At 47.5% G+C, this 27476-nt stretch overlaps 1 protein-coding gene across 1 annotated transcript in view; it reads right to left on the reverse strand.

Annotated features, from left to right (window-relative positions):
• Positions 1 to 27476, reverse strand: part of ELOVL2 (ELOVL fatty acid elongase 2) — a 174146-nt gene that overhangs the window by 145704 nt on the left and 966 nt on the right. The window lies entirely within an intron of this gene.

Below are 27476 nucleotides of genomic sequence, written 5' to 3' on the forward strand. Positions count from 1 at the left end.
TTCAGGGGACAATATACAGTAAATTAGTTCTACGTGTACAGAACTATCTGATCACTCCATTTCAGGCAGCGAATCATACAACTAAATGACTTAATCACCTTAGGAAGAAAATCCTCTTATATGGCAAAATGTCACGTGTAAATGGTGCTGCTTTGAAAGACAGAATGTACATTACGTTTTCTTGGAACACCATTCGTCATATATAGCACACATGGGCAGAAAGAAAGAGTATATTCAAACGTAAGCATGTGTTCTCAGAAGAGACAGAAGAATAAGAAGGAATCTCTCTTGAGAACAAAAAGATCAGGTATGTTGAAATCCAACTGCCTAGTCCTTCCTCCCTCCAAAATCTGCTGTTGGGAATTGAGACATACATATTGGCTGGTCCTGGCGAAATCAGGTTCAACCACATAAATTTAACATATAAGACCACCTTTAGGCAGAGCCCTGGTAAGTGGAGAATACTGCACTATTTGCTCGTGGATCTACAGTGGGACAAAAAAGTATTTAGTCAGCCACCAATTGTGCAAGTTCTAACACTTAACCCCTTAAGGACCACGGACGTATGAGTACGTCCCTGAGCCCTGGGTCTTAAGGACCAGGCACGTGCTCATAAGTCCCAGCGAATTTCACATCCCGACACGTGCCGGGCAGGTTGCGAAACCGGACGCCTGCTGAAATCATTCAGCAGGCGTCCCAGGCAAACGCCGAGGGGGGTCCCAGGACCCCCACATGTCGACGATCGCCGCAGATTGTCCGCGAAATCGCTCGGTTGATCTGCAGTGATTCCGGTCATTCGGATCAGTGATGACCCGATGACCTGGAAATAAATGGTGATCGGCGGTGTACAATACACCGCCAATCACCTACCGTTGCTGGGGAGCGGTGACAATACTGTCACCACCCCAGCAATGCTGCTATTCACCGGCGATCGTCCAGCCAATAGCAAAGCGGCAGAGGAGGGGTTAACGGCTCCTTCCCGCTGCTGTACTAGCTCTCTCAGTCAGCGGGTGCCGCAGTGAGGAGAAGCTGTGGATTCCCCCTCGGAGCCGGAGCCCCCTCAGGAGTCGTTACAATAGGGAGAGCAGTGTATAGGGACAGGTAGGAGTAATAAAGTTACAAAAGTTAAAAAAAAGTTAAAAAAAAGAAGAAAAAAAAAGTACCCTCCTACTAGGTCCCCAAGGGTCCTATTAGGGTCTGATCCCTGACCCCGGGTCCTATTAGGGGTTCAGGGAGCTGCGTGCGCTACCCCCTTTTTTTTTTTGGCCGCAGCGTTTTTTTTTTTAACCCCCCCCGACCCCTAATAGGTCCCCCAGGGTCCTATTAGGTTCTGATCCCTTACCCCGGGTCCTATTAGGGGTTCAGGGAGCTGCGTGCGCCACCCTTTTTTTTGTTTGGCCGCAGCGTTCCCCCCCCCCCCCAATTATAACACACTGTTATATAAAGTAGTACACCAAGCACCACATACACGCTTCCCCGCCCCCCCCCCGCACACACACCCTACCCCCCACCACCATAGTAAAAAAGGCGTTGGCCCGCCGGGCATTTTCGGCAGCGGAGGCTTACGCTTTTTTAGCCTCCGACTCCGAATCTGGAAACTCGTTTGGGACCTTGTGCACCCATTGCTGGATAAGAGTTTCCACGTATACGTGGATAACTTTTATACAAGCATCCCTCTGTTCAAGTTCCTTTCCGCCAGATCAACGTCCGCTTGTGGGACCGTGCGGAAAAACCAGAGAGGCCTCCCTCTAAATTTGGTAAAGACACCTATTCCCAAGAGTGAGTCCCGTGCCCTGACCCATGATAACCTGTTGTTGGTGAAGTATAAGGATAAGAGGGATGTCCTTATACTCACCACTATTCATGGGAATGGCAGCACCCCTGTCCCTGTGCGAGGTACCGTGGGACCGGTCCTCAAACCCGATTGTATTCTGGACTACATTCGGTATATGGGGGGAGTTGATCTCTCAGATCAAGTCCTCAAGCCATACAACGCCATGCGGAAAACACAGGCATGGTACAAAAAAGTTGCGGTCTACATGGTTGCCATGTACAATGCTTTTGTAGTATCCCAGTACAATGGCAACACAGGGACATTCCTCCATTACCAAGAAGAAGTCCTAAGGTTCCTGATCTTTGGAGACCGGGAAAGATCAGGCCGGACTTCCCAAGGGTCTGGAGTTATGTCACGATCCCGGCTGGTAGGAGGTGGATTCTCTGTGCCAGAGAGGGATTGGCGAGGACCGTGCTAGTGGACCGGTTCTAAGTCACTACTGGTTTTCACCAGAGCCCGCCGCAAAGCGGGATGGTCTTGCTGCGGCGGTAGTGACCAGGTCGTATCCACTAGCAACGGCTCAACCTCTCTGACTGCTGAAGATAGGCGCGGTACAAGGGAGTAGACAAAGGCAAGGTCGGACGTAGCAGAAGGTCGGGGCAGGCAGCAAGGATCGTAGTCAGGGGCAACGGCAGGAGGTCTGGAACACGGGCTAGGAACAAACAAGGGAACGCTTTCACTAGGCACAAGGGCAACAAGATCCGGCAAGGGAGTGCATGGGAGGAGGTCAGATATAGTCAGGGACCAGGTGGAAGCCAATTAAGCTAATTGGGCCAGGCACCAATCATTGGTGCACTGGCCCTTTAAGTCGCAGAGACCCGGCGCGCGCGCGCCCTAGGGAGCGGGGCCGCGCACGCCGGGACAGGACCGACGGAGAGCGAGTCAGGTACGGGAGCCGGGGTGCGCATCGCGAGCGGGCGCCACCCGCATCGCGAATCGCATCCCGGCTGGAGGCGGTACCGCAGCGCACCCGGTCAGTGGATCTGACCGGGGCGCTGCAGCAACGAGGATGAGGCGAGCGCTCCGGGGAGGAACGGGGACCCGGAGCGCTCGGCGTAACAGTACCCCCCCCCCTTGGGTCTCCCCCTCTTCTTGGGGCCAAAGAACCTGAGGACCAAAAACTCAATTTTTCCGTGATGAGGTCCGAGGCACATTAGGAGGGGTTCCGTGCGGTAACGCACGGCACAGTCCAATCTTTCATTGTTAACACAATTGATGTAGAGGGGTCTGGCGAGACTGGTCACAGGGACGTTGAACCTGTTGATAAGAGAGGCCAAAAAAAAATTTCCTGCAGATCCGGAATCCAAGAAGGCCATAGTAGAGAAGGAGAAGGTAGAGGCAGATATCCGCACAGGCACAGTAAGGCGTGGAGAAGCAGAGTTGACATCAAGAACTGTGTCACCTTTGTGCGGAGTCAGCGTACGTCTTTCCAGGCGGGGAGGACGGATAGGACAATCCTTCAGGAAGTGTTCGGTACCGGCATAGTACAGGCAAAGATTCTCCATGCGGCGTCGTGTCCTCTCTTGAGGTGTCAAGCGAGACCGGTCAACTTGCATAGCCTCCACGGCGGGAGGCACAGGAACGGTTTGCAGAGGACCAGAGGAGAGAGGAGCCGGGGAGAAAAAACGCCTCGTGCGAACAAAGTCCATATCCAGGCGGAGCTCCAGACGCCATCCGGAAAAACGCATGTCAATGCGAGTGGCAAGATGAATGAGTTCATGTAGGTTAGCAGGAGTTTCTCGTGCGGCCAGAACATCTTTAATGTTGCTGGATAGGCCTTTTTTAAAGGTCGCGCAGAGAGCCTCACTATTCCAGGACAACTCGGAAGCAAGAGCACGGAACTGAATGGCGTACTCGCCAACGGAAGAAACACCCTGGGCCAGGTTCAGCAGGGCAGTCTCGGCAGAAGAAGCTCGGGCAGGCTCCTCGAAGACACCACGGACCTCAGCGAAGAAGGACTGGACTGTGGCTGTGGCAGGATCATTGCGGTCCCAGAGTGGTGTGGCCCCAGACAAGGCCTTTCCAGAAAGGAGACCACGGCAGAGTCTAGAGTCCTCATCAAATTTGTCCGGCAGGGACAAGCAGGGGTTAGGAGCGGCCGGTTGCTGCGGAGGAGTTGCAGGAGCCGGCGGAGGAGATGGTTGTTGCAGCTGCTGTGTCTGTGACTGAAGTTGCTGTATCTGCGGCAGCAGCTGCTGTATCTGTGACTGAAGTTGCAGTGTCACGGTGGTCAAGTATGCCAGCTGGTGATTTCGTTGGGCAATCTGTCGGGCTTGCTGGGCGACCAGTCGGGCTTGCTGGGCGACCAGTGTGGGGAGGTCGGCGACAACTGGCAGAGGAACTTCAGCGGAATCCATGGCCGGATCTACTGTCTTCTTCCTGCTTATGAAAGCAACAGGACCTGCCTGCTCAGCCAATCACTGGCAACAGAAGTGTCCACCTCTCAGCCAGGGAATGGCTGAACCTGCAGGTCCTGCACTGGGCACTTATCTCGGAAGACGGAAGATTAGGGGACAAGACAGAGATGAACGGGCGCTGCGAGGGAACCAGCAGGAGGTCTGGGGCTAGATAAGCGTGCCATTTTTTTCAGCACCATAGTCATTTTTGTACAAGCACCATAATACCACTTTAAAGGGGTTGTGCAACGAAAAATAACCTATTTCCCTATCCACAGGATAGAGGATAAGTAGCTAGCGCTCTGGTTCTCCTCATTTATTGTCACGATGCCGGCGGGTAGGAGGTGGATTCTCTGTGCCAGAGAGGGATTGGCGAGGACCGTGCTAGTGGACCGGTTCTAAGTCACTACTGGTTTTCACCAGAGCCCGCCGCAAAGCGGGATGGTCTTGCTGCGGCGGTAGTGACCAGGTCGTATCCACTAGCAACGGCTCAACCTCTCTGACTGCTGAAGATAGGCGCGGTACAAGGGAGTAGACAAAGGCAAGGTCGGACGTAGCAGAAGGTCGGGGCAGGCAGCAAGGATCGTAGTCAGGGGCAACGGCAGGAGGTCTGGAACACGGGCTAGGAACAAACAAGGGAACGCTTTCACTAGGCACAAGGGCAACAAGATCCGGCAAGGGAGTGCATGGGAGGAGGTCAGATATAGTCAGGGACCAGGTGGAAGCCAATTAAGCTAATTGGGCCAGGCACCAATCATTGGTGCACTGGCCCTTTAAGTCGCAGAGACCCGGCGCGCGCGCGCCCTAGGGAGCGGGGCCGCGCGCGCCGGGACAGGACCGACGGAGAGCGAGTCAGGTACGGGAGCCGGGGTGCGCATCGCGAGCGGGCGCCACCCGCATCGCGAATCGCATCCCGGCTGGAGGCGGTACCGCAGCGCACCCGGTCAGTGGATCTGACCGGGGCGCTGCAGCAACGAGGATGAGGCGAGCGCTCCGGGGAGGAACGGGGACCCGGAGCGCTCGGCGTAACAAGTTATAGGCGCCAGGATCGTCCCCGGCCAGCACTTTCCAGGTGTGATCACCCCCACTGGAAAGAAGGGACGAACCCAGAAAAAATGCAGAGTGTGTTTCAGGAAGGGGATGCGCAAGGACACCACATATCAATGCAACACTTGCCCAGATAATCCGGGCCTCTGCATAGGCTGCTTCAGGGAGTATCACACTTCCATGGAGCACTAAATTTTCCCTTTTCATTTGAATTTTCCATAATTTGACCAAGTCCAGAGTACATTCCAAAATTTAACCCCCATAAAATCACTAAATTGCCCAAAAAAAAACAAAACCTGATAAGACCTCTGGGGGTGTTTTTTCAAAAATGGGTCATAGGTCACTGAGTCACTATCATCGGGGACTTTTTATGTTGCCTCAAATGCGCAGCGCTCTCTCTCCACCTGAGCGGGTGCGCATTTGAGGCAACAGGTTAGGGACGGCCACACACATCACATTCCCAGAATGATGACTCAGAGCATAGGGTTTGGGGCAGGCATATTTTTTTTTAGTTTTGGCTATGCTCTGGGTCATCATTCTGGGAACATATCCTGTTTTATTATGTTTTATAATTTTCTGGCCCACTGTACTCCATTTATGGACCTCTGTACCCCACCTGTCTACCCCAGTTACGGCCCATTATCCCCCATAGTGTTCCCCTATTTTAGGGCTCAGTGCTCCCCCCATTAGCGCTCCTTGAGGGGGGGTCCCACATCCTGGCTCCATATCAAGCTCAAGGTCCCTGACTGCGCTCCCACTCAAGCAAGACCTGCTGTGCACCCGCCAAGCCTAAATCATCAAAAAATAAGGTATGTCCTTACTCCAAAGAAATGTATTTACAAATTGTGGGGTGTCTTTTCTGCTATTAACCCTTGTAAAAATGTAAAATTTGGGGGGAAACACACACTTTAGTGAAAATTTTTTTTTTTTTTTTACATATGCAAAAGCGGTGAAACCCCTGTGGGGTATTAAGGCTTACTTGACCCCTTGTTACATTCCTCAAGGGGTCTAGTTTCCAAAATGGTATGGCATGTGGGAGGTATTTTGCTGTCCTGGCACCATAGGGGCTTCCTAAATGCGACATGTCCCCCCCCATTTCAGCAAAGTTTGCAAATGTGACTCCTTCTCTTCTGAGCATTGTGGCGCTCCTGCAGTGCACTTGACGTCCACTTATGGGGTACCTCCATACTCAGAAGAGATGGGGTTACAAATTTTGGGGAGTCTTTTCTACTATAAACCCTTGCAAAAATGTGAAATTTGTGGGGAAACCCACATTTTAGTGAAAAAAAATATATATTTTTTTTTCAAGTCGTGAAATCCCTGTGGGGTATTAAGGTTCATTTTACCCCTTGTTACGTTCCCCAAGGGGTCTAGTTTCCAAAATATACTGCCATGTGTTTTTTTTTTGCTGTCCTGGCACCATAGGGGCTTCCTAAATGCGGCATGCCCCCAGAGCAAAATTTGCTTCCAAAAAGCCAAATGTGACTACTCCTCTTCTGAGACCTGTAGTGCTTCAATTTTTTTTTTTACATTAGCAAAAGTCATGAAACACCTGTGGGGTATTAAGGCTCACTTAATTCCTTGTTACGTTCCCCGAGGGGTCTAGTTTCCAAAATGGTATGCCATGTGTTTTTTTTTGTTGCTGTTTTGGCACCCTAGGGGCTACCTAAAGGTGACATGCCCCCCAAAAACCATTTCAGAAAAATGTTCTCTCCAAAATCCCCTTGTCGCTCCTTCCCTTCTGAACCCTCTACTGCGCCCGCTGAACAATTTACATAGACATATGAGCTATGTGCTTACTTGAGAGAAATTGGGCTACAAATACCAGTAAATTTTTACCCCTTGCAAAAATTCAAAAATTGGGTCTACAAGAACATGCGAGTGTAAAAAATGAAGATTTTTAATTTTCTCCTTCACTTTGCTGCTATTCCTGTGAAACACCTAAAGGTTAAAACACTTACTGAATGTCATTTTGAATACTTTGGGGGGTGTAGTTTTTATAATGGGGTCATTTATGGGGTATTTCTAATATGAAGACCCTTCAAATCCACTTCAAAACTGAACTGGTCACTGAAAAATAGTGAGTTTGAAAATGTTGTGAAAATTTGAAAATTGCTGCTGAACTTTGAAGCCCTCTGGTGTCTTCCAAAAGTAAAAACTCATCAATTTTATGATGCAAACATAAAGTAGACATATTGTATATGTGATCCAAAAAAAAATTATTTTGAATATCCATTTTCATTACAAGCAGAGAGCTTCAAAGTTAGAAAAATGCAACATTTTCATTTTTTTCATCAAATTTGGGGATTTTTCACCATGAAAGGATGCAAGTTACCACAAAAATTTACCACTATGTTAAAGTAGAATATGTCACGAAAAAACTATCTCGGAATCAGAATGATAACTAAAAGCATTCCAGAGTTATTAATGTTTAAAGTGACAATGGTCAGATGTGCAAAAAACGCTCTGGTCCTAAGGTGTAAAATGGCCTGGTCCTTAAGGGGTTAAAAAGATGAGACGGGCCTGTAATTTTCATCATAGATATACCTCAACTATGAGAGACATAATAGTAACATAGTTCATAAGGTTGAAAAAAGACCAGAGTCCATCAAGTTCAACATATAACCCTAATAAGTCCCTATTGAGTTGAGTTGATCCAGTGGAAGGTAAAAATTCCTTCCCGACTCCAAATATGGCAGAATAAATCCCTGGATCAACCTTCTGTCCCTATAAATCTAGTATACATAACCAGTAATGTTATTACTCTCCAAAAATGCATCCAGACCCTTTTTGAACTACAGAGTTCACCATGACCACCTCCACCGGGAGAGAATTCCACAGTCTCACTGCTCTTACAGTAAAGAACCCCCGTCTGTGCTGGTGTAGGAACCTTCTTTCGTCTAGACGTAGAGGATGCCCCCTTGTTATTGATACAGTCCTGGGTATAAATAGATCATGGGAGAGATCTCTGTACTGCCCCCTGATAAATTTAATGTGAAATAATGTGAAAAAAAAATCCATAAAATCACATTGTCTGAATTTAACCCCTTAACGACCATGAACGTAAATGTACGTCCTGGTGTGGCTGTACTTAGCGCACCAGGACGTACATTTATGTCCTGTGTATGACCACGAGCATCGGAGCGGTGCTCGCGTCATACATGGCAGGGACCCGCAAGTAATGGGCGAAATTCGCGATCGCGCGGATGTCCACCATTAACCCCTCAGCTGCCGTGATCAGTACAGATCCCGGCATCTGCGGCAATGCGCATGTTAAAATAGATGATCGGATTGCCCGTAGTGCTGTCACAGGGATCCGATCATCTGTAATGGCGGACGGAGGTCCCCTCACCTGCCTCCGTCTGTCTCCTGCTCTGGTCTGAGATCTAGCAGACCAGAGCAGAAGATCACCGATAATACTGATCAGTGCTATGCCCTATGCATAGCACTGAACAGTATTAGCAAACAAATGAGTGCTATAGATAGTCCCCTATGGGGACATAAGTTTAAATGAAAAAGTTTAAAAATGTAAAAATAAAAAGCAAAAAAAAATCCCCCCCCCAATAAAAATTGTCAGTTTTTCCCATTTTACCCCCAAAAAGCATAAATCATTTTTTTTATAAACATATTTGGTATCACCGCGTGCATAAATGTCCAAACTATCAAAAAATTATGTTAATGATCCTGTACGGTGAAGAACATAAACGTAAAAAATAATAAAAATTCCAAAAATGCTGCTTTTTGGTCATATTTTATTCCCAAAAAATGTATAAAAAATTATCTAAAAGTTTTATATATGTAAATTTGGTATCGATAAAAAGTACATATGACGGCACAAAAAATGAAAAAGTTATAGGTGGTCAAAATAGGGAGATTTTAGATTACTGATTTTGTACAAAAAGTTTTAGATTTTATTTAAGCGGTACAAAAATATAAAAGTATCTAGCCATGGGTATCATTTTAATCATATTGACCCACAGAATAAAGAACACATCATTTTTACCGTAAAGTGTATAGTGTGAAAACGGAACCCTCCAAAATGTGCAAAATTGTTGTTTTCACTTAAATTTCCACCCTAAAAAAATATTTTTGGTTCACCGTACATGTTATGGTAAAATGAGAGGTTTCATTACAAAGTACAATTGGTCACGCAAAAAACAAGCCCTTACATCGGCATGTAGATGGAAAAATAAAAGAGTTATGGATTTTAGAAGGCGAGGAGTCTGGTCCTTAAGATTAAAATGGGCTTGGTCCTTAAGGGGTTAAATAATTTATTTCCAAATTATGGTGGAAAATAAGTATTTGGTCAATAACAAAAGTTAATTTCAATACTTTGTTATATACCCATTGTTGGCAATGACAGAGGTCAAACGTTTTCTGTAAGTCTTCACAAGGTTTTCACACACTGTTGCTGGAATTTTGGTCCATTCCTCCATGCAGATCTCCTATAGAGCAGTGATGTATTGGGGCTGTTGCTGGGCAACACAGACTTTCAACTCCCTCTATGGGGAGTTTTCTATGGGGTTGAGAGTTGAGATCTGGAGACTGGCTAAGCCACTCCAGGACCTTGAAATGCTTCTTACGAAGCCACTCCTTCGTTGCCTAGGCGGGGTGTTTGGGATCATTGTCATGCTGAAAGACCCAGCCACGTTTCATCTTCAATGCCCTTGCTGATGAAAGGAGGTTTTCACTCAAAATCTCACGATACATGGCCCCATTCATTCGTTCCTTTACACGGATCAGTCGTCCTGGTCCCTTTGCTGAAAAACAGCCCCAAAGCATTAGTCCCTCCCATGTTGTATGGTGTTCTTTGGATGCAACTCAGCTTTCTTTCTCCTCCAAACACAATGAGTTAAGTTTTTACCAAAAAGTTCTACTTTGGTTTCATCTGACAATATGACATTCTCCCAATCCTCTTCTGGATCATCCAAATGCTTTCTAGCAAACTTCAGATGGGCCCGGAAATGTACTGGCTTAAGCAGGGGGACACGTCTGGCACTGCATGATTTGAGTCTCTGGTGGCGTCGGGTGTTACTGATGGTAACCTTTGTTACTTTGGTCCCAGCTCTCTGCAGGTCATTCACTAGGTTCCCCCGTGTGGTTCTAGGATTTTTGTTCACTGTTTTTGTGATCATTTTGAACACCACGAGGTGAGATCTTGCATGGAGCCCCAGATCGAGGGAGATTAACAGTGGTCTTGTATGTCTTCCATTTTCTAATAATTGCTCCCACAGTTGACTTCTTAACACCAAGCTGCTTGCCTATTGCAGATTCAGTCTTCCCAGCCTGGTGAAGGTCTACAATTTTGTTTCTGGTGTCCTTTGACAGCTCTTTGGTCTTGACCATAGTGTAGTTTGGAGTGTGACTGTTTGATGTTCTGGACAGGTGTCTTTTATACTGATAACAAGTTCAAACAGGTGCCATTAATACAGGTAATGAGTGGAGGACAGAGGAGACTCTTAAAGAAGAAGTTACAGGTCTGTGAGAGCCAGAAATCTCGCTTGTTTGTAGGTGACCAAATACTTATTTTACCGAGGAATTTACTAGGGATGAACCGATATTGTTTTTTTTTTAGGGCCGATGCCGATAGCCGATAACTTATACCGATATTCCGGTATAAGCTATCGGCTATTTCTCCCCCCCCCCCCCCCCCGCAGATCAATGATTTAAAGCGTGCGCTTTAAATCAATGAACTACAGCGGCTTTTGCGGGGCCAGAGACTGCTACTGCCATTCGCTTCTCTCCCCCTGCCTGTCCTGGGGTCCTCCTGAGTCCAAACACCACCCCCACTGCCGCCCCCCTGCGTATCCTCTGGCCAGTGACCGCCGCCCGCTTCTCTCCCCCTGCCGGTCCTGAGTCCAACCACCGCCGCTGCCCGCTTCTCTCCCCCTGCCGGTCCGGAGTCCAACCACCGCCGCTGCCCCATTGCCTCCCTCATCCCCGGTTTTATAATTACCTGTTCCCAGGGTCCGCGCTACTTCTGGTTCTGGCGGCGTCCTAAGCTGTCACTGTGCGCACTGACGGTGACATCGCGTTGAGGACGTCACTCGTCATTGCGCAGCGCACAGCAATAGCGCAGGATGCCGCAGGAGCCAGAAGTAGCGTGGACCCCGGGAACAGGTAATAATAAAACCGGTGATGGGGGAGGCAATGGGGCAGCGGCGGCGGCGGTCTCTGGCCGGGGGGCGGGGGACTGGGCATTATCGGCAAGGTAATTGCCGATACCCATAACGTCCAAAATCGTGAATATCGGCCGAAAATATCGGCCAAACCGATAATCGGACGATCCCTAAAATTTACCAATTAATTCATTAGAAATTCTACAATGTGACTTTCTGTATTCTTTCCCCCCATTCTGTCTCTCATATTTGAAGTATACCTATGATGAAAATTACAGGCCTCTCACATTTTAAAGTGGGAGAACTTTTTTGCTCCACTGTATTTAGTAAAGATGTAGGCATTGTACACAAGGGTAGAAGCAGCAAAACAGGGAATGCATTTTATAAAAAATATGCATACTCTACTTCTTGATACTAGCTGAAAAATGGAACATTGTAATCCCCAAGGCTTTTTCCAACTGACATCTTATTAAGTGCTGACAATGGAGTCCTACTTTAAAACAATTCATGCAGCTGTATAAAAGATTTTTAGTACAAAGTATACAATAAATGGATCTCCGTGGAGCTTCAATAATGCACCAAAATATACCAGTCATTTCTATCATAAATTGCCACACAATATGTATGAACATACCCTTGGGACAGCAAAATAGTAGGTAAATGACTATTCTCATGGTAGAAACACAAATAACGTAGAAACACAACAGTGAGCAAGACATTTCATTATTAACTAGAAGTTAAACAGATAAAGCAGACATGTTCTTGAAGATAGGTGATTCCAATGGAGATATCCAAGAAACTAGATAGCCCAAAGATAGAATGACCAGGAAGCTATGCTAGCAAAGGCCACTTAATCAGACTCTAAAATTAAACAGGAATTGAATAATGAAATAGGATGTAAATACAGAAGCTTAAGAAAATGTCAAGTTGCAGACAATCAAATTGTTATTCCTTGGCTTAGTCACCTGTCGAAAGATAATTGGATGAGCCTTTATATACAGTGGTGCTGATATACATTCTAAACTGTACTAACACATCACATCATTGGCTGCCATGAGCTATCAGCAGAGGTCAGCTGAACTTAGTGATCACTCTGAGTGATGGAATACGAGACTTAAAGAGTGCACCGAAAACTGGAATGAAGATTACTGGGGAACAAAGAAAGAACAATAGTACACAGCAATTTTTGGCAACTAAAGAAGGTTGTGGTGGAGTGAGCTGTAATTTCAACTTTGACTATGCCATCTCATGATTATCTGTAACTTTTTTCATGCTAATAATATTTCCATAAAGCTCAACAATATTTTATTGGGGCATGGCCTAACTATGGCAGAGTAAGGACACAGCCATCCTCTTCCTGGGACTGCCAGGAGCATATGAAGCTGCTACCTACCTGCTCAGACAAGTTATAAACAGGACTTAACTTCTCTGAAAGCGGAGGTACAAAAGCTAGACGATAAAGTTACTGGTTTCTGGTTTCACATACCCTCTGCATCTGGGACAACTTCCTAGACAAGCATGGAGATTCTTAGCTCTCTGGTTTAATGACACCTTTGCTTCAAAACCCAGCATTCCCTATGGTTGGTGAGCAACTCGTTTCTTGTTATGGGACGGGTCCTCTCATCCTCATGTGCACCACTGTATTTCTGATAGTGCTGTAGTTTCCTTGGCTTCGATGCCAGCTGGCATAGCTTACTGCTCTCTTTGTTGGCTTGAATATGACAAACTGCTCTCGTTTCTTCGGTCCCTTGGTTCTCAGACATCCTGTTCACAAGCTTGGGTTTTGATGCTTTGGTCTTATCCTCCCCGCTGCCTTTCCCAAATGTACCAAATTCTGTTAGGGTGTTGTAATCAGGAGCAAGCGCCTTTCTTTGGTAAATGGGAAGCCAACTTGGGGCAATCCCTTAATCAAAAGTCTGTCCAGAAGATTGGCTTGTTCTCTCATGGCTTATCTTTGGCTTCCAAAGCTAAAGAAAAGAATTACAAAATTGTCTCTTGTTGGTACTATTGCCCAACTATTCTACACTGGACATTTCCGGAGACTTCTGAATTCCTGAATACACCTCAGCTCACTAGCCAGTGCCAAAAGGGGGATTTTACACCATTTTTTTGCAGCTGCTTTTGTTTGTCTTTCCACATCAATGGAAGACACGGACCTTCCATCTATAACGGAATGGATCAGTGAACTTAGATTTGCCGCAAGGAGGAGATTGTGACTGAGGCACATTGTTGGTCTCATAGATTTAAAAAGATCTGTTTGTCCTGGCGTTCTTTCATGGATTCAGAAGCATTTGTAGGCCCTCTTCATTGATACTCTTTTCTGTCATCTGGTGCTGTTCCTTGCCTTCTGTACCCCTGCCAGTGTTTATTTACTCCTCTGCTGTTTACCTTCATGGTGCTCTTTCATGCCACCCAATTTCCCAGCAACTTTTATGCACAGTCATCATGCATATATTCTTCTGCGAATATATTGGTGAGTATTTATGCTATATTTCCAACTTGTGCGATTTTTAAGATCAAGGGGTATCTAAATACAGGGAGCCATTTAGATTTAGCTTTAAAGAAAATATTTTCTTTACAGTATTTTATAGGCAATAAAGCACATGGAGCAGCGATAAATGAAGTTAACTTCAGTATATATCCCAAAGGAATGAGCTCCTTCTCTTTATCATGTCATGTTAGTGTACTGAAAACCCATTCCTGTCAGATCCTCCTGTATAGTTATGGCATTCTATGATGCTTTATGATAAATTACAGCAAATGTATTATTCCCCTGTACGTAAACTGTCATAAAAGAGGACAACTAGCACAAAACACTTGTTTATAAGAGTAGCACCACCATAATAAAAGCGAGACTTCAAGAGAGGATGTGTTGGGCAGCATTACTGCTTAGTTACCATCCTCACACAAAGCAAATGCTTCCCCTGGAGTCAGAGGATAGGGCTCTGTTCATATTTGTGCTCATGTTTCCATATATCTGTTTTGTCATAGGAACAGAAAATATAAAAATAATGGTGCCAGATCTGCCACAAAGAAGATACATACCGTGCCTGAGTCCACGGACTGTAATGGGGTGTGTTTACACTTTCAGGTATATATTTGCAATTACTTAATATAAGCAAGAAATGGATTTGGAATTGGAATTCCTATGCCCAGATTAATTATTCTGCCTGAAAATTTAAAAGGGTACTCCGGTGAAATATTTTTTTTTAAATCAACTGGTGCCAGAGCGCTAACAGATTTGTAAATTACTTCTATTTAAAAATCTTGATCCTTCCAGTAGTACTTATCAGCTGCTGTATGCTCCAGATGAAGTTCTTTTCTTTTTAAGTTTCTTTTCTGTCTGACCACAGTGCTCTCTGTTGACACCTCTGTCCAAGTCAGGAACTGTCCAGAGCATGATAGATTTGCTATGGGAATTTGCTCCTGCTTTCGACAGTCCCTGAGACAGACAAAGGTGTCAGTAGGGAGCACTGTGGTCAGAAAAAAATGTTTTTCACCAGAGTACCCCTTTAACGGTCTGGTTTTGCCCATAAGAACCAATGTGGGCCAATGTATGCAACATCAACACAGAACTTCTACTGGGCAATATCAGAGCAGTAGCAGCGCTGGAGTGGGAATAAATTTATTGAGGCAATGGACGATGCTCATTTTGTTACACATTATGTGGGAATGTTGGTCACTTTTGGAAAGAGGTTTCATGGTTAATAAATTGGGTGTATGATATAACTCTATATAACACAGATTGGGCCTCATTGTCGGGCTTTTTCTAGTGGAAAAAGTTGTTTCAGACTTGTAGGATTCTTCTCTATTTACTATTGGGAACAGTCGGATACATTTTCTGACCAGCTTTTTCTAGGTGGATATTTCCAGCCATTTATCCACAGGATTTTCTGTGAATTCAATAGTAAATCGGTCGGGTTGCAAAACCAAGCCCCTGTTCGGGCAGACCACTCCCCTTTTGCGACAGACCATGCCTCCTTTTCGGTTTTTCACAGTGCAATGTCGGGTTTGTCGGATTTTCCAGGCGCACACTGTCACACACTGGCGCAGACTAGCGCAGACATGTCTCAGACACACTGCGTCAAAATAACCAGACAAAAACTGGTCAGTTTCAGCTTAGTAAATGAGGCCCATTATCTGTGTTTTAGGTTCCCTTAGGGAAACTGAAAAGAAAATCACAATGTTATCTATATTCTGTAGGTTAATAAGATTGAAACAATGCCCAATTTATATGATGTTCGTATTATTGTACCACTAAAAAAAAAAGTAAAACTTCAAAATCAGTATGCCTAAAATTGCCTTATTCTGACCCTATAACTTCTTTTCTTTTTTCCATATACGGCAACATGATCTGTAGTTTTTACCGCTGCCATATTTGTTTTGATGGGACTTTTTCATCACTTTTTATAAAAAATGTTCCTGATACATGGTGTGACCAAAAATATGCATTTTTGGAGTTTAGTATATTTTAACATTTATGCATTTTACCATGCAGGATCATAAACAATATATTTAAATAGTTCGGACAATTCTGCATGCAGCAATACCAAATATGTTTATTATTTTTACAAAAAAATTTTTTTGTAAAATGGGAAAATAATGATTTCATTTTTCTATTAGGGGAGGGGCTTTTCTATAATTTTAGAAACATTTTTTATTTTACACTTTTAAGTCTTTCATATGCAATAATTAGATTGCATTTATTGTATAAAGCTATGCCTATTGCATAACATTGAACAGTGTGATCGATGCTCCACTGATACAGCCTGGCTCAGCCAGGCTGCATCATTGGATCCTTGATCTGGAGGCAGGTTAGGGGACCCTCTGGAGCCATTTTAGCTTTTCAGACCCTGCAATCACATTGTGGGGGGTCTGATGAGCTCCCTAAGATTACCGACATCTGAGACTTAATACCGTATTTATCGGGGTATACCACGCACCGGCCTATAACACGCACCCTCATTTTACCAAGGATATTTGGGTAAAAAAAGTTTTTTACCCAAATATCCATGATAAAATGAGGGTGCGTGTGTGCGCGTGTATACCCCGATATACCCCCAGGAAAGGCAGGGGGAGAGAGGCCGTCGCTGCCCGCTTCTCTCCCCCTGCCTTTCCTGGGGTCTAGGTCGCTGCTGTCGGCCCTTTTCACCCCCTGGTTATCGGCGCCGCTGCCCGTTCTGTCCCCCTGACTATCGGTGCCGGCGCCGATAGCCAGGGAGAGAGAAGCGGCGCAAACAGCCAGGGGGAGAGAAGGGGCAGCGGCACCCATTGCCGGCGCCGCTGCCCCGTTGCCTCCCCCCATCCCCGGTGGCATAATTACCTGAGTCGGGTCCGCGCTGCTCCAGGCCTCCGTCGTGCGTCCCCAGCGTCGTTGCTATGCACGGCGCTCTGACGTCATGCGCCGCGCCGTTCAGCACATAGCAACGACGCCGGGGACGCACGACGGAGGCCTGGAGCAGCGCGGACCCGACTCAGGTAATTATGCCACCGGGGATGGGGGGAGGCAACGGGGCAGCGGCACCGGCAATGGGTGCCGCTGCCCCTTCTCTCCCCCTGGCTGTCGGCGCCGCTTCTCTCTCCCTGGCTATCGGGGCCGGCACCGATAACCAGGGGGTGAAAAGGGCCGACAGCAGCGCTCTAGACCCCAGGAAAGGCAGGGGGAGAGAAGCGGGCAGCGACGGCCTCTCTCCCCCTGCCTTTCCTGGGGGTGTATCGGCGTATAACACGCACACAGACTTTAGGCTAAAAATTTTAGCCTAAAAAGTGCGTGTTATACGCCGATAAATACGGTACTTTAGACACTGTAATTGGCATTGTCTAAAGGGTTATTGACGGGGAGCAACAGGATCGCCACTCACCATCATTAGTGGTGAGCAGGGCCGGACTGGCCTACCGGGATAATCCCCGGTAGGCTGCTCGCCCCGTGGGCTGGCAGTGGCCGGCCCATGCTTCGCTGCCCAATGCGACAGCAGCGCGGGCTGACCGCTGCTTCACACTATTATCAGGACCTGCGGACGCAGAGTGGCAGAGCAGAGAGCTATAAGCTCCCAGCCCCGCCACTCACTCCACCTACCGACGGGAGGCCATGCAGGACGTCCGTGTCATGGCATGGGTGGCGCAATGATATGACGTCATCACGCCGCCTACGCGATGACAGGGACGTTCATGTGCCGGACAGAACGTCTCTGCGTGGGTGCGGTGAAAGGTAACCTTTTGTTATGTTTTTGGTTTGTTTAAATTGTGCAGCAAAATGGATGGGGGCTCTAGGTGGGTAAAGCCTGCCAACCTAAGTGCCTAAAGGGGAGATCTATTTGTCTATGGAGGGTGGAAAGGGAGGTGTTGGTGGCTGAAGCCTGCTTACAACCTATCTGCCTGCCTAAAGGGGGCAGATAGGTTGTACCCCTCCTATCCTCACCTTTCTTCCTCTGCACCCCTCCTATCCTCACCTTTCATCCTCTGCGCCCCTCCTATCCTCACGTTTCTTCCTCTGCGCCCCTCCTATCCTCACCTTTCTTCCTCTGCCCCCTCCTATCCTCACCTTTCTTCCTCTGCCCCCCTCCTATCCTCACCTCTCTTCCTCTGCACCCCTCCTATCCTCACCTTTCTTCCTCTGCACCGCTTCTATCCTCACCTCTCTTCCTCTGTGCCCCTCCTATCCCCACCTTTCTTTCTCTGCGCCCCTCCTATCCTAACATCTCTTCCTCTGCGCCCTTCCTATCCTCACCTCTCTTCCTCTGCACCCCTCCTATCCTCACCCGTTCCTCAGCACCCTTCCTATCCTCACCCCTTCCTCAGCACCCCTCCTATCCTCACCTTTCTTCCTCTGCCCCCCTCCTACCCTCACCTTTCTTCCTCTGTGCCCCTCCTATCCTCACCTCTCTTCCTCAGCACCCCTCCTATCCTCACCTTTCTTCCTCTGCACCCCTCCTATCCTCACCTTTCTTCCTCTGCACCCCTTCCATCCTCACCTTTCTTCCTCTGCACCCCTCCTATCCTCACCTTTCTTCCTCTCCGCCCCCCCACTATCCTAACCTTTCTTCCTCTGCGCCCCTCCTATCCTCACCTCTCTTCCTCTGCGCCCCTCCTATCCTCACCTTTCTTTCTCTGCGCCCCTCCTATCCTCACCTTTCTTCCTCTGTCCCCTCCTATCCTCACCTCTCTTCTTCTGCACCCCTCCTATCCTCACCTCTCTTACTCTGCACCCCTCCTACCCTCACCTCTCTTCCTCTGTGCCCCTCCTATCTTCACATCTCTTTCTCTATGCCCCTCCTATCCTCACCTTTCTTCCTCTGTGCCCCTCCTTTCCTTACCTCTCTTCATCTGCACCCCTCCTATCCTCACCTTTCTTCCACTGCGCCCCTCCTATCCTCACCTTTCTTCCTCTGCACCCCTCCTATCCTGACCTATCTTCCTCTGCGCCTCTCCTATCCTCACCTTTCTTCCTCTGCGCCCCTCCTATCCTCACCTTTCTTCCTCTGCGCCCCTCCTATCCTCACCTTTCTTCCTCTGCGCCCCTCCTATCCTCACCTTTCTTCCTCTGCGCCCCTCCTATCCTCACCTTTCTTCCTCTGCGCACCTCCTATCCTCACCTTTCTTCCTCTGCGCCCCTCCTATCCTCACCTTTTTTCCTCTGCGCCCCCCCCTATCCTCACTTTTCTTCCTCTGCACCCCTTCTATCCTCACCTCTCTTTCTTGGCGCCCCTCCTATCCTCATCTCTCTTCCGCTGCACCCCTCCTATCCTCACCTTTCTTCCACTGTGCCCCTCCTATCCTCACCTTTCTTCCTCTGCGCCCCTCCTATCCTGACCTCTCTTCCTTGGCACCCCTCCTATCCTCACCTCTCTTCCTCTGCACCCCTCCTATCCTCACCTCTCTTCCTTGGCGCCCCTCCTATCCTCACCTCTCTTCCTCTGAACCCCACCTATCCTCACCTTTCTTCCTCTGCACCCCTCCTATCCTCACCTCTCTTCCTCTGCGCACCTCCTATCCTCACCTTTCTTCCTCTGCTCCCCTCCTATCCTCACCTTTTTCCTCTGCGCCCCCCCTATCCTCACTTTTCTTCCTCTGCACCCCTCCTATCCTCACCTCTCTTTCTTGGCGCCCCTCCTATCCTCATCTCTCTTTCTCTGCACCCCTCCTATCCTCACCTCTCTTCCTTGGCACCCCTCCTATCCTCACCTCTCTTCCTCTGCGCCCCTCCTACCCTCACCTTTCTTCCTCTGCGCCCCTCCTATCCTCACCTTTCTTCCTCTGCGCCCCTCCTATCCTCACCTTTCTTCGTCTGCACCCCTCCTATCCTCACCTCTCTTTCTTGGCGCCCCTCCTATCCTCATCTCTCTTCCTCTGCACCCCTCCTATCCTCACCTCTCTTCCTTGGCGCCCCTCCTATCCTTACCTCTCTTCCTCTGAACGCCTCCTATCCTCACCTTTCTTCCTGTGCCCCTCCTATCCTCACATCTCTTCCTCTGTGCCCCTCCTATCCTCACCTTTCTTCCTCTGTGCTCCTCCTATCCTCACCTCTCTTTCTCTGCACCCCTCCTATCCTCACCTTTCTTCCTCTGCACCCCTCCTATCCTCACCTTTCTTCCTCTGCCCCCCTCCTATCCTCACCTCTCTTCCTCTGCGCCCCTCCTATCCCCACCTTTCTTCCTCTGTGCCCCTCCTATCCTCACCTTTCTTCCTCTGCCCCCCTCCTATCCTCACCTCTCTTCCTCTGCGCCCCTCCTATCCTCACCTTTCTTCCTCTGCGCCCCTCCTATCCTCACCTCTCTTCCTTGGCGCCCCTCCTATCCTCACCTCTCTTCCTCTGCACCCCTCCTATCCTCACCTTTCTTCCTCTGCACCCCTCCTATCCTCACCTTTCTTCCTCTGCACCCCTCCTATCCTCACCTCTCTTCCTTGGCGCCCCTCCTATCCCCATTTTTCTTCCTCTGTGCCCCTCCTATCCTCACCTTTCTTCCTCTGCCCCCCTCCTATCCTCACCTCTCTTCCTCTGCGCCCCTCCTATCCTCACCTTTCTTCCTCTGCGCCCCTCCTATCCTCACCTCTCTTCCTTGGCGCCCCTCCTATCCTCACCTCTCTTCCTCTGCACCCCTCCTATCCTCACCTCTCTTCCTCTGCGCCCCTCCTATCCTCACCTTTCTTCCTCTACGCCCCTCCTATCCTCACCTTTCTTCCTCGGCGCCTCTCCTATCCTCACCTTTCTTCCTCTGCCCCCGTCCTATCCTCACCTCTCTTCCTCTGCACCCCCTCCTATCCTCACCTTTTTTCCTCTGCGCCTCTCCTATCCTCACCTTTCTTCCTCTGCCCCCCTACTATCCTCACCTCTCTTCCTCTGTCCCCCTCCTATCCTCACCTTTCTTCCTCTGTGCCTCTCCTATCCTCACCTTTCTTCCTCTACCCCCTCCTTTCCTCACCTCTCTTCCTCTGCGCCTCTCCTATCCTCACCTTTCTTCCTCTGCGCCCTCCTATCCTCACCTCTCTTCCTCTGCACCCCTCCTATCCTCACCTTTCTTCCTCTGCGCCTCTCCTATCCTCACCTTTCTTCCTCTGCCCCCCTCCTATCCTCACCTTTCTTCCTCTGCACCCCTCCTATCCTCACCTTTCTTCCTCGGCGCCTCTCCTATCCTCACCTTTCTTCCTCTGCACCCCTCCTATCCTCACCTTTATGCCTCGGCGCCCCTCCTATCCTCACCTTTCTTCCTCGGCGCCTCTCCTATCCCCACCTCTCTTCCTCTGTGCCCCACGTAAAGTGATACATCTGTGCTCGGTGGCCGTTTGCTGGCACAATGACGCAATGCTGTCGGGCTGGTATGCAATAATTTCCAGGGCTGGTTTTCATCCCCAGTCCGGCCCTGGTGGTGAGTGCCTGACTACTGATAGTAGCCGTTACTCATTGATATGAAGTGGGTGCAGCTCCTGCGCTGGCTTTATTGTTATTGAATGCTCCAGGGTGTACATTTACGCCCTGGTGCATTAAGTCCCTGATGGCAAAGGTATACATTTCTGCCCTATGGGGTCTAAAGGTTAAATCATGTTTTTATGTTTAAGAACTTATGTTTAAGAACATTAGTGTAACATGCTGTTCTCCGGCCGCTGACTCCGGCCGTGAGCGCAGCATCCCCGTGTCCCCGACTCCCGGCGGGGCCAGCATTCACATCGCGGGACACGCCCGCATGCGAATCCCGGCCCGTCCATTACCTCGTTCTGCTCCTGCTGCTTCCTCTCAGCCCCGGAGCGCACGTCCCCGTCCCTTAGGGCGCGCGCGCCGAGGCTTTGAAATTTAAAGGGCCAGTGCGCCCATAATTAGTGAATGCACCTGTTCTCATGTTATAAGTTGTTTGCACCTCCCACACTTCCCTGCCGGATCTTCAGTGCTCATTGCCTAAGAGAAAGTGTTCCCATTGCCTATTTTGCCTACCCGTGTTTCCAGACCTTCCTGCTACGTTTTTGACTCCGAACCTTTGCTGCCTGCCTAGACCTTCTGCTACGTTGACTACGCCTCTGTCTCATCCTCCGGTACCTCGCTTTGCCCAGTTACCTGTGTGGTCGAGCCGTATTGGGGGTAGCAACCTGGGTGTCGCCTGCCGCATCCCCTATCCGTGTCTGATCGTGAGGGGTCCGACCACCGGCTCACCCTCATCTCTGCTGCTGTAATGACGTTTTGCACCCAGCAAGTAAGCTGATGGAAACATGCCCCTCCCATTCATTTCTATGGAAGAAGTGGAAACACACATATCTCCGTCTCTCCCATAGAGATGAATGGAGGGGGCGTGTTTCGACCAGCTTATGTGCTGGGTACGAGACGTGCTTTAGAGAACCAGAGCTGGGGCCCCATATGGGAGATCAGGGGGGGGGGGGGGAGATACGTTTTTTCCCGCTGGACATCTTCTTTAAAAAATACATTTAGTTGACAAATTCCCTTTTAAAAGCTTGTATTCGGTCCTGCAGTCATGTCTCTTTTCTCCTGCCTGTAGTTTTGCAGCACCCCCTGTCTCCTGCAGCACCCTTGTCGTCTGGTGCACGGAGCGAACTTCGCTCCGTGTCTGATGAACGGCGATGCACGGGCCGGAGGCTTGTGACGTCATGGACCTGCCCCCTACCCCTTTAAGGGTGCGTTCACACCTGCATATTTCTGCTGCAGGTCTGCTTCGGCATATTTTGCTGCCACTGATGTCAATGGGCAGCAAAGTCTGCAGAAGCAAATATGCACGTGTGAATGTACCCTTAATGTATGCAGGAAACAGAGAACAAGTGGTCCAGGGAACCCTCATTGTTTTCAGATTAGCAGGGAGAGGGGACAGATTGAGTGGAGTAATACATGGCTGGATCAGACAATACAGGGTTTGTTTGTAAGCTGTAACCATGAAGACACATAGGTATGCACAAGACATATAGACACAAATTACTATTAATTATTTTTAGTGGACCTTGGTTCTAGGGTGCTTTACATAAAATAAGGGGTTAAAATTAATATTATAACATAAAATCAAGTACAACAAACATCATGAAATAAATGACAGACTAATAAAGAGGAAGAGAGGACCTTTCCCGAAAGGGTTCACAATCTACAGGACAAAATGCTAGAAGAAAAGCTAGAAGTTTTGACATGCTCCAGAAATATCGCTAGAACAAGCGGATGGTCCCATAGACTTGCATAATGTGACCATCCGTCATGTGGTTGAAGCAAAACTGAAAAATAAAAAGAATGGAGTGTGCTTCTGGTGCAATATAACCAAGACATACCAATATATTACCAATATATAGGAGTGCAAAGACACAGTCATGCGCTTACCGAAGCTGGTTGTGCTCAGTGCGCAACATCTAAATGAACATGTAGAATTATAATGGTGGGTAAGCATCCACGGATCTTGCCAAGACACCACTTCGGGGCTGGTGTTAATGGAGGAACAATAGAAGATACAAAAAAGACTACTACCACATAGACTGGTTTATTAGAACATAAATTACAGTGCAGTATAGTATAAGCATGGCGCAATGCGTTTGCTTTATACTGTATTTTCTTATCTTAAAAGGGTGGGGGCAATGAAGTTAGCTGAAAAGTTAGCCTTTAAATGGGCACTGTCAGATTCAAAAACTTTTTATGTAGTAAATCTTGGCAAAACATTATTCTTTCTGATATAATTCATAAAAAATGTGATCTGTTTTTTATAAAAATGATGGCTTATAAATGAGACCATTACAGGTCCCCATACCATCCAGAACGTAATCCTGTCTGGCTGCAGGAACCTCTTTTTCCCAGCTGAAGCACAGGCAGTGACAAAGCCTAATAAGTGAGAGCATGAGAAGAACTTCCCTGTGCTCACTTCTGTCCTAAAAAATTTCTGTCTGAAAACAGAGAGGAGTGGGTATCCCACTCCTCTCTGTTTTCAAACAGGCAAGAGATATCCTTAAAGGGGTACTCCGCCCCTAGACATCTTATCCCCTATCCAAATGATAGAGGATAAGATGTCTGATCGTGGGGGTCCCGTCGCTGGGAACCCCCACGATCTCTCCTGCAGCACCCCGTCATCTGGTGCACGGATTGAACTTCGCTCCGTGCCTGATGACGGAGATGCACGGGCCGGAGGCTTGTGACATCACAACCCCGCCCCTACCCCTTTAAGGGTGAGTTCACACCTGCATATTTCTGATGCAGATCTGCTTCAGTATATTTTGCTGCCACTGACTTCAATGGGCAGCAAAGTCTGTAGCACCCTGTCATAATCAGAAGCATACTGCACTGATTGGATAAAGAGACCCAGCACAGCAGACTCAGGGAGAAAGATGAGTCATGCAGAGTGAGGGCAAGAGATGGACATGCCACTCGAGAACACACAATGAAAAACCAGAAGGTATTTGTTAGAGAATTATAGGTGCTAGACACATAGAATGATCAGGATTAGGTACTGAGTAACATATAACTTGTTTTGTGGGATATGATAGGTACTTTTTAAATGTTTTTTCCTAAAAAAAAAAAATAGAATAAAATAATATTACAAGAGACCTGAGAGCAATTGTAGTTTAGTACTGAGAGCAATCTTGGAAAGTATCATTTATCACCTATGCCTCAAAGAATTGCTGCTCTAAGGGTGCGTTTACATGGCCGTCTGTCCTTGTTCTTTTATCCCCGTTTCGGTTCCGTTCTTGCAGACTGTAAACGGATTAAAAACGGTTTTAAAAAAATCCCATTCATGTCAATGGGATTTTTTTTACAATCCGTTTACATCCGTTTGTACCTGTCTGCACTCATTTTAGTTTTTTTGATGGCAGAAAAAACGGCACATGCTGTATTTTTTTCTTCCGTCAAAAAAAGGAAGAAAAACTGATACAGTAAATTTAACATTGAAGTCTATGGAAAAAGGATAAGCCTTTAATGTCATCCGTTTTTTTCAATCCGTTTTTATTTCTGAGCATCCTCAGAACAAAAGAAAACTTTTTTGGGTTTATTAACTGAACAATAACGGATCCAAAGGGATCACATCCGTTTGCATCCGTTATTGTTCGTTTTTTTATGTCCGTTTTTTTTTTTTTTGACAGAAGAACGGGACGGGTCTAGACGGCCGAGTGAACGCAGCCTAATACTACAGTGTTTCTCGTCTGTTCCTGACACCTGGCTATGATGCTGCTCCATGATAGTTAGAGGAACGTGCTCTCGAATCACCCAAAGTGCAAGAAAAAGTGCAAACGTGTTACACTAAAAAAAGTGCACAAAGGATGCGGTCTATCGCAAACCCTTCTCGGACAGTAGAGAGGCCCCCAAACAAACCTTACCCTTCGCCTCCGGACCAAAAGGTACCTGTAAGGTTCCAGGTTCGATGTCCCTTTTCGCCGAATCTACTAAGGGACCACAAATGCTCCCGGCATCCCCCTTGGCGTTAGCCAAGGTATCAGCTCCATGATAGTTAAAGTGCCACAAATATTGTAACATAAGGTTTTTGACACTTTTTAAGGCTTTCTATTAAAAAACAATGTGAGTACCAATGTCCCTTTCTATTAGAGCATGTTCAACGTTGACAATCTTGACAGCTCAAAAACCATCAGGTCTTTTATACTAATGGCTGTATAGGAAGACACATAGACAATACCTCTATAGAGAGAGCGGTTCCTTTATGCAGCCCCATGACAGAGGTGTATTATCTCTATAGCACTGTGTTCTTGGCAATGTTTTTAGGTCATCCCGCTGGATTCTGTTTCTCCTTTTACAATTCACAGAATGAAGTGAGGCATTTCCCGCCCCTCTCCTCAGCCCACCATGCTCCCTCCCCTTGTACAGCCCCTCTCCTCATGAAGATCAGACCAGCAGCCTATTCCTATGTTCTCTTGACAGGTGACACTGGATAGTGGATAGCCATTCCTCTCTCATTTCGATCACATGCAGCAATAAGTATCACACTGACAGTTACAGCACATTCCCTTCCAAGACGGTGGCAATTCATGGCTCTGGATTGGGATTACTAACCTGCCTATGTCCTATAGGAGATCATACATCCTGACTATATCCTGCAGGAGACCATTCACACTGCTAATATCCTATAGACCAGTGTTTCCCAACTAGAGTGCCTCCAGCAGTTGCAAAACTACAACTCCCAGCATGCTGGGAGTTGTAATTTTGCAACTGCTGGAGGCACCCTGGTTGGGGAACACTGCTATAGACAATGCACCCTGATTATTTCATATAGTAGACTTTGCACCTTGCCAAAATATAGGGGACCATACACCCTGCTAATATCCTATAGACCATGCAACCTGATTATTTCCTAAGGGAGACTTTGCACCTTACCAAAATATAGGGGACCATACACCCTCATTATATCCTTAAAGGACATTATACACCTTAACACTATATAGGAGACCATGCATCCTGCTTATATCCTATAGGAGACCATGCACCCTCCTTATAGGACACCATACACCCTGACACTATATAGGGGACCATACATCCTGATTATATCCTTAAATGACATTATACATTTTGACACTATATAGGAGACCATGCATCCTGCTTATATCCTATAGGAGACCATGCACCCTCATTATACCCTTATAGGACACCATACACCCTGACACTATATAGGCGACCATGCATCCTGCTTATATCCTATAGGAGACCATGCACCCTCCTTATAGGACACCATACACCCCGACACTATATAGGAGACCATGCATCCTGCTTATATCCTATAGGAGACCATGCACCCTCATTATACCCTTATAGGACACCATACACCCTGACACTATATAGGAGACCATGCATCCTGCTTATATCCTATAGGAGACCATGCACCCTCCTTATAGGACACCATACACCCCGACACTATATAGGAGACCATGCATTCTGCTTATATCCTATAGGAGACCATGCACCCTCATTATATCCTTATAGGACACCATACACCCTGACACTATATAGGAGACCATTCATCCTGCTTATATCCTATAGGACACCATGCACCCTGACACTATATAGGAGACCATGCATCCTGCTTATATCCTATAGGAGACCATGCACCCTCATTATATCCTTATAGGACACCATACAGCCTGACACTATATAGGAGACCATGCATCCTCATTAAACCCTTATAGGACACCATACACCCTGACACTATATAGGAGACCATGCACCCTGCATATATCCTATAGGAGACCATGCACCCTCCTTATAGGACACCATACACCCTGACACTATATAGGAGACCATGCACCCTGCATATATCCTATAGGAGACCATGCACCCTCATTATACCCTTATAGGACACCATACACCCTGACACTATATAGGAGACCATGCATCCTGCTTATATCCTATAGGAGACCATGCACCCTCATTATATCCTTATAGGACACCATACACCCTGACACTATATAGGAGACCATGCACCCTGCATATATCCTATAGGAGACCATTCACCCTCCTTATAGGACACCATACACCCTGACACTAAATAGGAGACCATGCATCCTGCTTATATCCTATAGGAGACCATTTACCCTCCTTATAGGACACCATACACCCTGACACTATATAGGACACCATGCACCCTGACACTAAATAGGAGACCATTCACCCTCCTT

This window comes from Hyla sarda, chromosome 5, assembly GCF_029499605.1.
Source record: "Hyla sarda isolate aHylSar1 chromosome 5, aHylSar1.hap1, whole genome shotgun sequence".
Classification (NCBI taxonomy): Eukaryota; Metazoa; Chordata; class Amphibia; order Anura; family Hylidae; genus Hyla; species Hyla sarda.